Consider the following 16,277-nt stretch of genomic DNA (forward strand, 5'->3'; position numbering starts at 1 on the left):
GAGTGTAGTAAATAAAGGGGCACTACAGCGAATAACTGTAAAATATGTACAAACATATACAAATAAGAAGTACACTTTTTTCCAGAGTAAAATGAGCCATAAATTACTTTTCTCCTATGTTGCTGTCACTTACAGTAGGTAGTAGAAATCTGACAGAAGTGACAGGCTTTGGACTAGTCCATCTCTTCATAGGAGATTCTGAGGGATATGTTTATTTTCAAAAGCACTTAGGCCTAGTGCACACCGGAGCGTTTCCGCTGCGGTTTGCGATCTGCTTGCGGGTGCGGATCCGCTAGGGTAATGTATTTCAATGGGCTGGTGCACACCAGAGCGGGAGGCGTTTTGCAGAAACGCATACTCCTGGGCTGCTGCAGATTTTGGATTGCGGATGCGTTTCTGCCTCAATGTTAAGTATAGGAAAACCGCAAACCGCTCTGAAAAACGGCACTTCAGAGCGGTTTGCCAGGCGGTTTTTGTTACAGTAGCTGTTCAGTAACAGCTTTACTGTAACAATACATGAAATCTACTATACCAAAACCGCTACACAAAACCGCAAAACGCTAGCTGAAACGCTGCAGAAAAAGAAGAAAAAGCGTTTCAAAATCTGCTAGCATTTTGCGGATCTGCTAGTGGTTTTTGGTTTGCACTAGGCCTAGTGAATGACAGTTGCTCCGTCCAACTACCAAAAAACTGTGTAGTGAGCAGGAAAGCTGGCCAGCATCATTGTTTAAATCCTTTTTAGGGAATATCTTTATAAAAAATAAAAGCCTTGCTGAGAATCCCCTATGAAGAGATGGACTAGTCCAAAGCCTGTCACTTCTGTCAGATTTCTACTACCTACTGTAAGTGACAGCGTTATAGGAGAAAAGTAATTTATGGCTCATTTTACTTTGGAAGAAATGTACTTCATATGTGTATATGTTTGCACATATTTTAAATTTTTAAATTTTAAAATGTTTCGCTGTAGTGCCCCTATATTAAGTGCCTTATGGCTCAGGAGATAAATGACTAGGGTCCCTCAGAATCTGGGGCGTATTCTCAAAGGCAGTACTTGTATGACATATTCTGCGTCCAAAGCACAATAGTGCAGTATGTGGATTGGCAGTCAGTGCTCCAAATTACACTTAAATACATGTCACCTACATGCTACCAGCAAATATTGGTATATATTGTAGATATGATTGACATCTGTACTGTTAGTTATCATAGCAGCTGAATTATCTGCTGGTGGTGTACAATTTTCCAGTTGACTGGTTGATCGATAATTTCTGGCATGTCTAATATGCTCATGATCAAGAAAGGGATCGATTTTCAGATCAGTACTGCACACAACCGATCCCTTTATTGAACGGGAGCAGATCAGATATGCTGGAAATTATCAATCGTCCTGTCAATCTGACGATTGCATCCAGGCATTAGGTGGTGTATGTGTGCACACAGTGATGTTCACAGTGATGTTCATGGTAAGATGGGATAATTCATGCAGAGTGATAAAATGGTATGGCATTTAGTGAAAGATGACAAGACAGCTTATCTTGTACGGTTAGGCTACTTACACACCAGGACATTGCGTTTTAGGGGACGTTATGGTCGCATAACGTGCCCCTAACACAACGCCTGGTGCTCCCTGCTTTGGACGTCGGAGTGAGCCGCGTTGTGCAGCTCACTCTGGCGTCCGTGATGCCGTGATGCGTACTCTTGTGCACATGCGGCATCACGTGGTCCCGCCGGCCAATCGCTGCACAGAGCGGCCGCTCCAGGAAGTAAACACTGCATGTCACTGAGTGCAGTGAATATTAATTAGCCATGTGCCTGGCCGCTCTCCGCTCCTCCCCAACGTTACTGAGCATGTGCAAACAGTCTAACGCGGCTCTGCCACTTACAAAGTACTGCATGCAGTACGTTGTCTAATGGCGCAGCGTTACTATGTAACGCAACGTGGGCACTGTGAACAGCCCATTGATTTTTCATTGCTGTGCGGTGGGGTACGTTACAGGCTGCTCTAACGTGCGCCTGTAACGTCCCACTGTGAAACCAGCCTTAGGGCTGGAACCCACTGCACAACGCAATCGCTAATCGCAAGCGCTAGCGTTTGGTATGCGCGTTTTACCAGCGATAAATGAAGCGTTTTCCGGCGTTTTTTAGAGAGTTTTTTGCAAAATGATGAGCGTTTTGTCAGCGTTTGCAATTAGCGATTGTAGCAAAGCGTTTTGCTATTTCATTGGTTCTTTCAAATGATGTCAGTTTGGGCTAAGATTTAAAGAGAAACACAGACCAAGAATAGTACTTTATCCCAATCAGTAGCTGATACCTCCTTTTACATGTGAAATCTATTCCTTTTCACAAACAGACCATCAGGGGGAGCTGTATGACTGATATTGTGGCTGATATTGTGGTGAAACCCCTCCCACAAGAAGCAAGAAAAGTAGCTACTTTGTGAAGTTTACTGTATGTCAACCTTGCTGTATTGTGGGCAATAGCTGTTTAATGTTCTTTGCAATGTGCAAACAAAAAAGGATTTGGAACATCACCTACCAGCAGTGAAAATGTCACCATGTGAGAAATGACATAATGTAACTAATGGAATAAACACACTTGACAATGGTTACTCAATATATGTCATCAATATATCTTATAATTTTGTTGTAAATAAACACATTAAAATAAAACAGCCCAATATGTTGTTCTTCTTTTTAATGTCATGTCAACTAACACAATCACTAAAACAGGAGTTCAGTTTACTGTAACAACTGTACAAGAAACGTTGTAAACAAACCAGCAGTTTGTGGCCTTACAGGAAGTATAACATGCATGTTTACTTGCATGCTTGCATAAAGTAGTAATTGTTCTTCATATCGATTGTTCATGCATAATAGAAAGAAAGATTATGTTTTCACATCTCTGTTTAACATTGCAACAGTAATAAAGGTGAAGTTAAGTGAGAGGTATACGGAGGCTGCCATATTTATTTTGTTGTAATCAATACCAGTTGCCTGGCAGCCCTGCTGCAGTAGTATCTGAATAACATAAGAAACAACCATGCAGCTACAGTACTGAAGTCTGATATTAAGGTCATCAACCCCTGATATGCTGTTTGTGTGTTTATGGGCTATGGTTAATAGTGTTACAGGCAGATTATTAGCAACTGGCATTGATTAGCTTGAAATAAAAATGGCAGCCTCCATATCCCTCTCACTTCAGTTGTCCTTCCATGTCAAACATTGTTTTGTGTACCAATATGTACGTTAACATATGTTATTTTTTTATAACCATGGATTTCAAGACACTAATTATTGTCCAGATGTCATATATACAGTATTGATTGGTATTACAATGTTATATTAATGAGTAATAGAACAGTAACATCCCAAAAAATAAAAGTCATGGGCGTAATATGTACGCCCATGAAGGCCAAACCAATAACATTGTAAACACATCGTGATTGTGTCAAACTCGTTACACATAACTAATTTTCATCTCGTGACAGCAAATCCATAAAACATGGTGGTTTTGGGGCAGTATTGTCACTTGTTGGTTGAGGCCTTCTTGGTGCAATATCTGTATATAACAGTGGTTCTTGGGTTTGCTCATTATTGGTTGGTTGTCCTTGGTAAGAGGGGAAATAACCCATGTTGCTTGGGGGCCTATATGGATAATTTTGGTAGCCATACTCATTTTCAGGCGGATAATAGGTGTGATGGTATGGAAAGGTGCCATATGGTGCTTGCTTGTGATATGGTGGAATTGCCACTGGAGGGGATGGTGAGGGTGTTGAGGATGAAGAAGAGCTCTGTGATTGTTCAGCAGAGGTAGAGGGTGTAGTTTTGATAGCTTTTTTAACTAGATCTATGATCGCCTGTCTGAGATCTAAAATTCTATCCTCTGGTACTTTTTTCATGTATGGGACAAGACTTACAGCAAAATTGTAGAGATCGCAGCTAGCATGATGTAAAACACCTACAGCTTCCTGCATAGAACTTAATACACCACTTTCAAAACTGCTTTGTGATCTGCCACCTCCACCTTGTCGCCTTCCTCTGCTTATTTGTTTTGTCTGTTTTGTAGTGGAGGTAGTAGGAGGCGCAGGAGACAATACAGTAGCACTGCTACTATGAGACATATCATCACTTGGTATGTCTGAGGTGCTTAATAAAGATACAGTAGTATTTCCCCTGTCTTCTTCTGCATCTTCGTCATCAACTGTCACCACAGGATCAGCCGGCATGTTATCTTGTGTCCTATGGAAGGACAGAGGTTGTTAAGTATTGCAAGTGTGAACAAGAAATGTGTTGAGAGATGTGTGTGTTCGCATGTACAGAAAGTGAATGTATGTTAAGAATAGTCAAAAGCAATTATACATTACTTACTCCTCCAGTTCCATACATGGTCTTAAAGGGAAGGTTCAGGGAGGGTGGAGAAAAAATAAAAATCAATTTCCACTTACCTGGGGCTTCCTCCAGCCCGTGGCAGGCAGGAGGTGCCCTCGCCACCGATCCGCAGGCTCCCGGTGGTCTCCGGTGGCCGACCTGGCCAGGCCGGCTGCCAGGTCGGGCTCTTCTGCGCTCCAAGTCCTGGCACTTCTGCGTCCCACGCCGGCGCTCTGACGTCCGCTGGGCTGTACTGCGCATGCGCAGTAGTCCGATGACGTCAGTTCTGCAGTGAAGCTATATTTTGTCCTATTGGATGCCCCCAAACCACTTTTGCTTTCCTGTTTCTCTTCCAGCAGCTCCCTTCTAAAGTTATCTTTTATGGACTTCCAGCGAGTTTTCACTTGTTGTACTGTAAAATAATATAAAAACAGTATTAAAATATGTTAATTTGTGACAGGTTTCTTGCTACTGTACACACATATGTGTCATTGCACTGCCAGTATCGACTGGGAAGGACAACCATTACAACACTGCAAATGCTGTGACAATTGTAAAGGCTGCATGTGTCCTACATAATTGTGTGCGGAACAAAGAGGACATCATTGTGCATGAATAACGTCCACCTGCTCCATTACAACCTCACACACTATCCAAAAAGAAGGCAATGTAACATCATCAATATCGATTTTGTGTGTGTGTGTGTGTGTGTGTGTATATATAGATAGATAGATAGATAGATAGATATACACAAACAGACAGAGAGAGAGAGGGACTCTTGACATCATTTTTACATACAAAAGGTACTCACTTTTTGTATCCTGAAGTTTGGGTGACAGCATATTCCATGTCAATCCAGCCTCCTCATACAGCTCCTTTGCTATTTTTGCCCATAATTCGTTGGCTAGCTGGTTCACTTTGTAGTCTCTGTTCGTTTTCTTGTACAGGCCTTCATGTGGCTGCACTTTGGAGATGACATCCTCCGTTGTAAACCATTTTTTCCGAGACATTGCCCTGAAGAAGCCACTTTCCACACAGCCTGCAGCTCTGTCGCACTTCCGTTGTACCACAAGCCGTCAACAGGAAACAGAAACCTTATCTTATAGCATTCTGGGAAGCTGTAAGCCTTCTGGGTACTTTCTGAATTTTAAAAACGCTAACAAAACGCGCGCCATTGCGTTTGCACAGCGATTGCGCAGCGCTTACATACTTAACATTGAAGCGCTAACGCTCCAAAAATGCTGCATGTCCTGCGTTTGCGATTTTAGGATTCACAAACGCTACAGTGGAACTTGACCCATCCGCTTACATTAGCTGAGCGTTTTGGAAAAACGCTAGCGTTTTGTAACGCTCACTAAATGCTCGGAAAATCGCCCTTGTGGGTTCTAGCCCTAAGAGTTTGCTTTCTTGAGCTGAAGTGAATCTCTGAACACAATAAATCAAATTGAAGAGGCTAGTGATTGACCTGTCAGCTTGGTTGATCAGATGTCAAGTACTGTAATTAAACTTTGTTTCTAGATCTAATCAGTTCTGTTAAAGTTCTAAGTAAAACTCTGCTTCTGGGATTCGTTACAAAAAGTGATAAGAATTTGCAAGAATTTGCAATTACGTTTAGCAATTTTTGGTGTGAACTAGCCCTAGGTCACTTACAGGATCCATGCTGCTATCACTATTCCATCTAATAAATGAAGTGAAATACATACAGTATGGCCTGGGGCACACCAAAACCCGCTAGCAGATCCGCAAAATGCTAGCAGATTTTGAAATGCCTTTTCTTATTTTTCTGTAGCGTTTCACCTAGCATTTTGCAGTTTTGGGAAGGGTTTTTGGTGTAGTAAATTTCATATATTGTTACAGTAAAGCTGTTACTGAACAGTTTCTGTAACAAAAACGCCTGCAAAACCTCTCTGAACTGCCGTTTTTCAGAGGGGTTTGCGTTTTTCCTATACTTTACATTGGAGGCAGAAACGCCTCCGCAATCCAAAAAATGCCTCACCCCGGGAGTATGCGTTTCAGCAAAACGCCTCCCGCTCTGGTGTGAACCACCCCATTGAGATACAGTGACCAAGCGTATCCGCAGCCGCAAGCGGCTGCAAAAACGCCGAAAAACCCGCTCGGTGTGCACCAGCCCTATGTGTGTATGGGGAGGATGAAGTAACCTACTGCTTGAAAAGAATGTGGACTTTGGCCTGGTGCACACCAAAAACCGCTAGCAGATCCGCAAAATGCTAGCAGATTTTGAAACGCTTTTTCTTCTTTTTCTGTAGCGTTTCAGCTAGCATTTTGCGGTTTTGTGAAGCGTTTTTGGTGTAGTAGATTTCATTTATTGTTACAGTAAAGCTGTTACTGAACATCTACTGTAACAAAAAACACCTGGCAAACCGCTCTGAAGTGCCATTTTTCAGAGCGGTTTGCGTTTTTCCTATACTTAACATTGAGGCAGAAACGCATCCGCAATCCAAAATCTGCAGCAGCCCGGGAGTATGCGTTTCTGCAAAACGCCTCCCGCTCTGGTGTGCAAAAGCCCATTGAAATACATTACCCTAGCGGATCCGCACTCGCAAGCGGATCGCAAACCGCAGTAGAACCGCTCTGGTGTGCACTGGGCCTATCTGTAGAGACCTTGTTCCTTTGTCAAGACCCTTTGGGTCACCTGAGATTTGTGGAAATAGAGGCATTTAAGATGGACCTGAACTCAGAACGTTATCTCTGGTCTAAAAGATAAGCAACAGCATAATCTTTAAAGGAAAACATTTCTTTGGGCCAGTGCACACCAAAAACCTCTAGCAGATCTACAAACGCTATAGGTTTTTTGAAGCAGATTTTCAGAGCGATTCCTAGGCATGTTTAGAGAGGTTATCTAAACATGCCTAGCGTTTTTTGGAGCGTTTTTGTGTAGCAGATTTCATATATTGTTGCAGTAAAGCTGCTACTGAACAGCTTCTGTAACAAAACCGCCTGGAAAACCGCTCTTATCTAGTGTTTTTCAGAGCGGTTTTCCACTTTCCTATACTAAACATTGAGGCAGAAACGCCTCAGAAATCTGAAAAATGCTGCTGCCCCCGAGTTTGCATTTGTGGAAAAAACGAACCACTCTGGTGTTCACCATCTCATTGCAATACATTACCCAAGCGGTTTTCAAACTGCTAGCGTTTTTAAAAATGCTCAGGAACTGCTCTGGTGTGCACCAGCCCTTTGTCAGAACTAATACAGATCCTGCAATAAATTCCTTAGCTGACACAGCTGAAACATCAAATTACACTTGTGATTAGTGACAGATGAGGGAGCATTAGACAGGCTAAACTCTCTGAATAAATACATACAGGGTGCACTTTTTTTCCCATCAGTCCTGTGCAAGAGTTCAGGTCCACTTTAAGCATTTTTTTCCCCTTTCCATCTATAGCGATGTTTCCAGATGCCACCACCTTTCAGCTATTTCTATTTAGATAGAAGACTTGTCAGACTAGCTGTGACTACTCATTTTTTTGCATTTGTTTTATCTCACAGTACTGTATATGTGCTTAATTTTTTTTACAGGAGTAGCTTTGTAATACATGTAATCTGTGTTAAAAAAAATACAAAAGTAAGCCTTTTAGGCTGGGTCTATACTATAAGCGCTTTTGTAAACATTTGTATTAAATTAGCACTTGCTGAGTGCTTGTTAAAAAATCGCTCCCATTCACTTTCATAAAAATTTCGGCAATCGTGTCAATTTTTACCGCGATTTTCATGAAAGTGAATGGGAGCGTTTTTTTATTTTTTTATTTTTTTTATTTAAACAAGCGGTCAGCAAGCGCTAATTAAACGTACACGCTTACATAAGCGCTTATAGTGTGGACCCGGCCTTCATGGTCCTAGCTTGCTGGTTGCCTACTTAAATACCTCTATATTATGTGACTAGCTATCACACCTAGAGAGTTTCTAGTTACTGCACCATACAGTTTGTTGCTCAAACCTGATACATGTAATTTGTTTCTTTTGGCATGCACTTTTATATTAGATGTCATAGAGAAACTTTTGAAATGTGTGTGCATAGAACTAAGGCCTTGGGCACTTTCAGCAGCGCTGCTTTCTAGGATTCGCCAGCGATTCCGAAAGTGGTTCGCTGCTGAAAGTGAATGCCATGATCCCACAGGACCGATTGCGATTTGCTGAAATCGCAATAGCTGTGCATGCAGCATTTTCTGTGTAATTTCATAAGGGAAAGAAAGTCCCAAAATCGCTTTCCATGAAATAGCTCTACAGTCCTTGTAAGTGGCATAAACGCTCTTAAAAATGGTAGCATGTTAGAGAGTGTTTTTCAATCGCAAGTGGGTCCCAGGACTTACAGTAAATGTGTCACTAGGGTAACATACTTGACCTAGTAAGAGGGGTGGTTTTGATAACCCTCTCCCCCACTTAATCAGTACACCAACTGATGCTCTGTACATTTGCATTGACAAGGATTGAGCTATGTGTCTGCATGTACTCAGCACAGCATGCTCCATTGACCTCAAATGATATGTCATTTGCAGTCAGCAGAGACGCATAACTGAAGTACTGGCAAACCTTTCGGTCTATGCATTGATTGCAATAAGACGTGTTTGCCTGTACCATTTCTGCCTGTGTGAGGGGTTGTGGACATGTGATCCCTTATCAGAGGCTACTTGGAATCTTGTATTTTATTTTTTAGTCTATTGGGCTGCAAATGAATAGTCAACTCTTGAAGGAGATATGTTGGGAGCTTGGAAGATGACGAGTATAAAAATTAAATCAACTTTGATAAGGGCTTAATTTATTATGGCTATATGACTAGGTCAGAACATCTCCAGAATAACAGATCTCATACATTACTCCTGGTATGCACTGATTAGTACCAAGCAAAAAGTGGTCAAAAGAAGGACGACTGGTGAACCAGCAAACAAGGTCACGGTCACCCTAAATTCACAGATTCATGTATGGAGCAAAGCTGATCAATTTGGTCCAGTCCCAGAGCTACTTAAACTGTATACTTGCAGTTCAGCATTTCGTACTGCAAATTTTAAAGTACAACTGAACCTTTTTTTAAAGAATACTTTTTGGTTGTAGTACTATCTGAATCACACACCTGCTGAAACAAGACTGCAGCTAATAGCAGCCACTCAGGTGTTAATGCTTTTAGCTATCTGTTAGTGCCCACAGATCCATGGGGGTGGTAGACAAAATACTTGTCAGCTGCTGTGTGAAGGAAGCCTAAGGCAAAGTTTACACTGAGAATGTACACCCTTTACCACATGCGTTATGTGTTTTGTATATATTGGCTCTACATTGATCAGAAAATGCATGCAGCAGTGCATTGTGAAAAAGCTTTCAGGTAAACTGACAAAGGAAATGGAAATTATCTTCCACTGCGCCGTACATTCGTTGTACGCTGCTTTAAAGCTCAATACAGGACATTCACTGTAATCCAACCATAAAGGTTCCCATAGATTACTCGACTTGGTGGTCGATCGACCATCTGTTTCGATAATTATAATCGAATTGGATGAAAATCTGTGCCGCCAAGAGCATGCCAGATCGATGCTGCAACTAACTTGGGGCCTAAATTGGTCGCATGGATCGATCTGACATGCTGGAAAATTAGGGTCGGCATGCTCCATTGGGCATGTAATGGTAGCGGCGTGCGATAATCGCAAACAACAAACGTGCCGGAAACCCCCAGGCTGCTGTCCCTGTTTTATGTCCCCAACGGTGTCCGAGCAGTTCTACTTTACCTGTCATACCATCTGTGCTGCCGCCATCCTCGTATTTCCGCATTCGGGCCCCAGATGATTACCGGCATACAGGGAGTGCAGAATTATTAGGCAAGTGGTATTTTTGAGGAATAATTGTATTATTGAACAACAACCATGTTCTCAATGAACCCAAAAAACTCATTAATATCAAAGCTGAATATTTTTGAAAGTAGTTTTTAGTTTGTTTTTAGTTTTAGCTATTTTAGGGGGATATCTGTGTGTGCAGGTGACTATTACTGTGCATAATTATTAGGCAACTTAACAAAAAACAAATATATACCCATTTCAATTATTTATTTTTTACCAGTGAAACCAATATAACATCTCAACATTCGCAAATATACATTTCTGACATACAAAAACAAATCAGTGACCAATATAGCCACCTTTTTTTGCAAGGACAGTCAAAAGCCTGCCATCCATGGATTCTGTCAGTGTTTTGATCTGTTCACCATCAACATTGCGTGCAGCAGCAACCACAGCCTCACAGACACTGTTCAGAGAGGTGTACTGTTTTCCCTCCTTGTAAATCTCACATTTTATGATGGACCCACAGGTTCCCAATGGGGTTCAGATCAGGTGAACAAGGAGGCCATGTCCTTAGTTTTTCTTCTTTTATACCCTTTCTTGCCAGCCACGCTGTGGAGTACTTGGAGGCGTGTGATGGAGCATTGTCTGGCATGAAAATCCTGTTTTTCTTGAAGGATGCAGACTTCTTCCTGTACCACTGCTTGAAGAAGGTGTTTCTGGCCCATCCAGACTCGCTCTCATTTCATCAGTCCATAAAACCTTAGAAAAATCAGTCTTGAGATCTTTCTTGGCCCAGTCTTGACGTTTCAGCTTGTGTGTCTTGTTCAGTGGTGGTCGTCTTTCAGCCTTTCTTACATTGGCCATGTCTCTGAGTATTGCACACCTTGTGCTTTTGGGCACTCCAGTGATGTTGCAACTCTGAAACATGACCAAACTGGTGGCAAGTGGCATCTTGGCAGCTGCACGCTTGACTTTTCTCAGTTCATAGGCAGTTATTTTGCGCCTTGGTTTTTCCACGCGCTTCTTGCGACCCTGTTGACTATTTTGAATGAAACTCTTGATTGTTCGATGATCACGCTTTAGAAGCTTTGCAATTTTAAGAGTGCTGCATCCCTCTGCAAGATATCTCACTATTTTTGACTTTTCTGAGCCTGTCAAGTCCCTCTTTTGACCCATTTTGCCAAAGGAAAGGAAGTTGCCTAATAATTATGCACACCTGATATAGGGTGTTGATGTCATTAGGCCACACCCCTTCTCATTACAGAGATGCACATCACCTAATATGCTTAATTGGTAGTAGGCTTTTGAGCCTATACAGCTTGGAGTAAGGGCCTGTTTCCACTAGTGCGGCGTGCGTCTCGCAGACGCACACCGCACTGAGCCGGTGGGTGGGATCGCAGGCGAATCCCATGAGCCATGCCATGCACGGGTATGGGATTCGCAGCCTCCGTGGCGAAATCTGCAGGGGGTTCCGGGCGAATCGCTCCCGCAAGCGATTCCGCCGCGGCGCCGTCATCCCCTATGGCAGAGTTTCCCCGTGCGAATGATGTGCGGGGAAACTCTGCCGAATCGCCGGCGAAACCGCCCTAGTGGAAACGGGCCCTAAGACAACATGCATAAAGAGGATGATGTGGTCAAAATACGCATTTGCCTAAAAATACTGCTCTCCCTGGATAGCACGTGGGACGTCACACACGCACCCCACATGCTATAAGGCTTCTTGCACACAGGGACGTTACAGGCGCACGTTAGTGCAGCCTGTAACGCTCCCCCAACGCACAGCAATGTAACACAAGTGGGCTGTTCACACTGCCCACGTTGCGTTACATTGTAACGCAGCAAAGTGCTGCATGCTGTGCGTTCTGTTTGCACATGCTCAGTCATGTTGGGGAGGAGGGGAGAGCGGCCGGGCACATGGCTAATTAATATTCACTGCACTCAGTGACGTGCAGTGTTTACTTCCTGGAGCTGCCGCTCTGTGCGGCGATTGGCCGGGCGCGATCACGTGATGCCGCATGCGTCCAAGAGTACGCATCACAGACGCCAGAGTGAGCTGTATAACGCGGCTCACTCCGACGTCCACACCAGAGAGCACCAGGCGTTGCGTTAGGGGCACGTTGTGTGCCCTATAACGTCCCCTAAACGCAACGTCCTGGTGTGTAACTAGCCTAATGGTGGCAACCACGTAGGGGCTCAAATGTGGAAGTAGACTGACAGTGGCAGCGCAGATTGTGGCAGGTAAAGAATAACTGCATGGGCACCTGGAGGGGCATAAAACATTAGTGGGACAGTGGTCAGGGGCAGCGTCACAAGCCTGATTCCCTCAAGATTTCATGCTGAAATCGATTGGAAATCAGCCTGCAGTTTATGGCGGCCAACAGATCTCTCTCCAATCAGAGACATATCTGTCGTTTGGACATTGGCTGCCAGGCCACCAAAATCGCTAGATGTATGGGTAACCTTTTATTGATGTACTGGCATTTATCTTACTAAGCAAATTTGTATTCAGGTTAGCTAAAAACTCAGACATAAAAAAAAAAAGTAAAGCTATGTCTAATTCCTGGTGCACACCATGCAATTTCTCATCAGACTGATCAAAACGTTAATTTCCGACTGGTCCAATCTGATTTCTGATAAAATAAATCAGAAAAATGATGGGAATCAGTTTTTTTTCCATTCGGAAATTCTCGATTCGATCCGCTGATCTGACAGGAAATTGCATGTTGTGTACCAGGCACTATAGTGGTCAAATTATCAGTGAGTTTTTTTTTTTTTTTTGTAAAGGGCAACTGAAGTGAGAGGTATATGCAGTTGCCATATTTATTTCCATTTAAACAATACCAGTTACTTGGCAGTCCTGCTGCACCTCTGCCTCTAATACTTTTAGCTATAGACCCAGAACAAGCATACAGATCAGATGTTTGACAAAAATCTGACCAGATTAGCTACATGCTTATTTCAGGTGGGTGATTCAGACACTACTGTAGTCAAAGAGATCAACAGGACTGCCAGGTAACTGGTATTGTTTAAAAGGAAATAAATATGGCGGCTTCCATATACCTTTAACTTCAGGTTCCCTTTTAAAAGTTTTAAAAAGGATTTACTTTGCAACCTTTTACATGGCTGAGCATGAATAACCAGTCCATCGTGAACCATTAAATGCATTTGTTTGTACAAGGTTTGTAAGAACCACCCATCATAAACACAGTGACTTCGTAAACACAATCCCTCAGCTTCCATTATTTGCATTTGTGTGGCACACTCCTAGGAGTTCCGGTTCATCATGAGCTTGCTGGGCAATCTGTAACTCTGGGTGTTTCAAGTTCTACTCCATAGAGTGATATTAATCCATGCCATGCACTGATGAGGACCAACCAGAAACAGTCTGTATGCCTGCTGGATTATTGTGGCTCTGTACAATTAACAAGCTGATGCCTCATTGCATTCCGGTGGTTCTGGAGGTGTGTTTAGCTTTCAGGGATATCAAAGGGATGATTTGCATATTCAGCAGTGATGCACTGTGGGACACCTCATATACTCACTCCAACCTGAATAATCACAAATTCCTTCTGTTTTAAGAAGGCACATTGCTGTTTTGTCGCTCGAAAATGAGAGACAAGGGTGGACATTCTGCCAGAGCTACTGATCACAGTGAATAACAGTAGGCATTAAAGTGGCATGAAACTCCAAATTGTATGAATAAATTAAAGTGACTCTGTAACAAAAATTACGTTTTTTTCTACCATCCTACAAGTTCCTAAACATATTCTAATCTGTTCTGGCTCACTGCAGCACTTTGTACTATCACGGTCTCTGTAATAAATCAATGTATCTTTCCCCTGTCAGACTTGTCGGCCTGTGTCTGGAAGGCTGCCAACTCTTCCGTGCTGGTCTGTTCCTCTATGCACACTCCAGTGTGTGTTTTATTTACATAAGCCAGCAGCTTCTCTGCTATCTTATCAGTGATAGAAGATTGCTGGATAAAAATCCTCCTCTGTTAGGCTGTGAAAGTAGCTGGCTGACACATACTGAGGAATTACAAACACAGGCACAGGCAGAGCTGTCTGCAGGAAGCCTGTAATGTTCAGTGCATGAGAGAAAAAGGGGACAGAAGGTAAACACACAAATGATCTTTTGAGATTCAAAAGGAAAGCTGTATACAGCCTGCTTGTGTATGGATGTATTTTCTATGTGTGGACATATTGTACATCAATCTACTTCCTGTTTTGGTGGCCATTTTGTTTGTTTATAAACAAACTTTTTAAAACTGTTTTTGACTACTTTTAATGCGGCGGGAGCGGCGAAATTGTGACAGAGGGTAATAGGAGATGTCCCCTAACACACTGGTATGTTTACTTTTGTGCGATTTTAACAATACAGATTCTCTTTAAAATCAGATTTAAGAGAAATGCGATATGAAAAAAGGAAAATATTTCTGCTGTTTTCCATCTTTACTTTCCATCTTTACTATTTCTCTGTGATGCCAAAAGTGACATCACTTCTTTCATTTCTGTCAGATGCCTGTCAAGTCGAATCTGACAAGAATCTATCTGATGTGTGCCACACACTAGGAACAGATTTTCAATAGATTTCAGAATGAAATCTATTGGAAATCTATCTAAATGCATTATTGGACCATTAGATCCAATGCAGCTCTATGGACCATGGATCTGCTACCAGCAGTAGATCTACCTAGATCTTCCATCCTGTCAGATAGATCGAATCCATTGAAATCGGCCACAAATCGATCGATCTTTAGATTTGAAAGAATCGATTTCTAATCGACCGATTCTATAGGATCGATCAATCGATGGCTGAAATTGACCAGTGTATGGGCCCCTAAAGGGAGGAGGAGATTCCATTACCTTCTGGTCAAAGTGTCCTTATCTTATCTTAGATTGCAGCACTATATAAATACTAAATAATATTAATAATTAAATCTGAAATGGGAAGTTCCTGTGAACAAGAACCCGAGGCGGCATATTGAAATCCTAATAAGACCAAGAGGCATGTCATGCACAATGACATGCCTCTGTGTCATTGTACTGCCGCTGCCAGGCCCCCCCCCCTTCCCCCACGCTCTGCTGTCCCCCCCTATAAAGATCGCTAGGCTATCAACAATCTGCTTGTCGCTAGCCTGCTTTTGTTTATCTGAGGCTTATCAATCAGCCTCCTCTGCATTGCCCCCTCCATTAAAGGCTCTCCTTGCCTCTGTTAGTTTCCTCCAATAGGAAGCCAAGCCGCGACCCAGGACTCCTGGGTCGCAGCTTGGCTTCATATTGGAGGAAGCTAACAGGCGGGGGGAGCCTGTTATCGTTTTAAACTATCTTTAATAGTTTTTAAAATGTAACAAAACATATCTGTAGCCTAGGTAGTGGGTAAAACATAAATGCCCCAATGCAAATATAGAATATGACCAGGACTGTGTATAGAACTCTGGACTTCCAGAAGGCTTTGTCCCTCTATATTGTCTAGAAGTGTTTACGTTGGCAACACGGGCCATATTGAGTATTCTTTTTGTTTTCTTACCAACATCTTTCTAGCATTAAAGGGGAACTGAAGAGAGAGAGGTATATGGAGGCTGTCATGTTTATTTCCTTTTAGACAATACCAGTTGCCTGGCAGCCCTGCTGATCCTCTGCCTCTAATACTATTAGCCATAGCCCCTGAACAAGCATGCAGCAGATCAGGTGTTTCAGTGGTTCAGACTTATAAGTCTGATCTGACAAGACTAGCTGCATGCTTGTTTCTGGTTTTAATCAGATACTACTGCAGAGAAATAGACCAGCAGGGCTGCCAGGCAACTGGTATTGATTAAAAGGAAATAAACATGACAGCCTCCATATACCTCTCTCTTCAGTTCCCCTTTAAGGCAATCCTGAGCAGGGCTGTGGAGTTGGAGTCAGAGCAATTTTTGGGTACCTGGAGTTGGTGGTTTCATAAACTGAGGAGTCGGAGTTTAATGATTTTTGTACCAAATCCACAGCCCTGGTAAGTATTAGACTGAGGAGTTGGAGTCGAGGAGTCAGAGTCTGAGCCATTTTGGGTACCTGGAGTTGGAGTCGATAGTTTCATAAACTGGGGAGTCAGTTGGAGTCGGATCATTTTTTTACTGACTCCACAGCCC

The 16,277-nt window shown here is 42.7% G+C and overlaps 1 protein-coding gene across 1 annotated transcript in view; it reads left to right on the forward strand.

Moving 5' to 3' along the window:
* Nucleotides 1-16,277, forward strand: part of SLC41A2 (solute carrier family 41 member 2) — a 184,229-nt gene that overhangs the window by 581 nt on the left and 167,371 nt on the right. The gene's annotated exons all lie outside the window — the stretch shown is intronic.

The sequence above is a fragment of the Hyperolius riggenbachi genome, chromosome 3 (assembly GCF_040937935.1).
Source record: "Hyperolius riggenbachi isolate aHypRig1 chromosome 3, aHypRig1.pri, whole genome shotgun sequence".
Taxonomy (NCBI): domain Eukaryota; kingdom Metazoa; phylum Chordata; class Amphibia; order Anura; family Hyperoliidae; genus Hyperolius; species Hyperolius riggenbachi.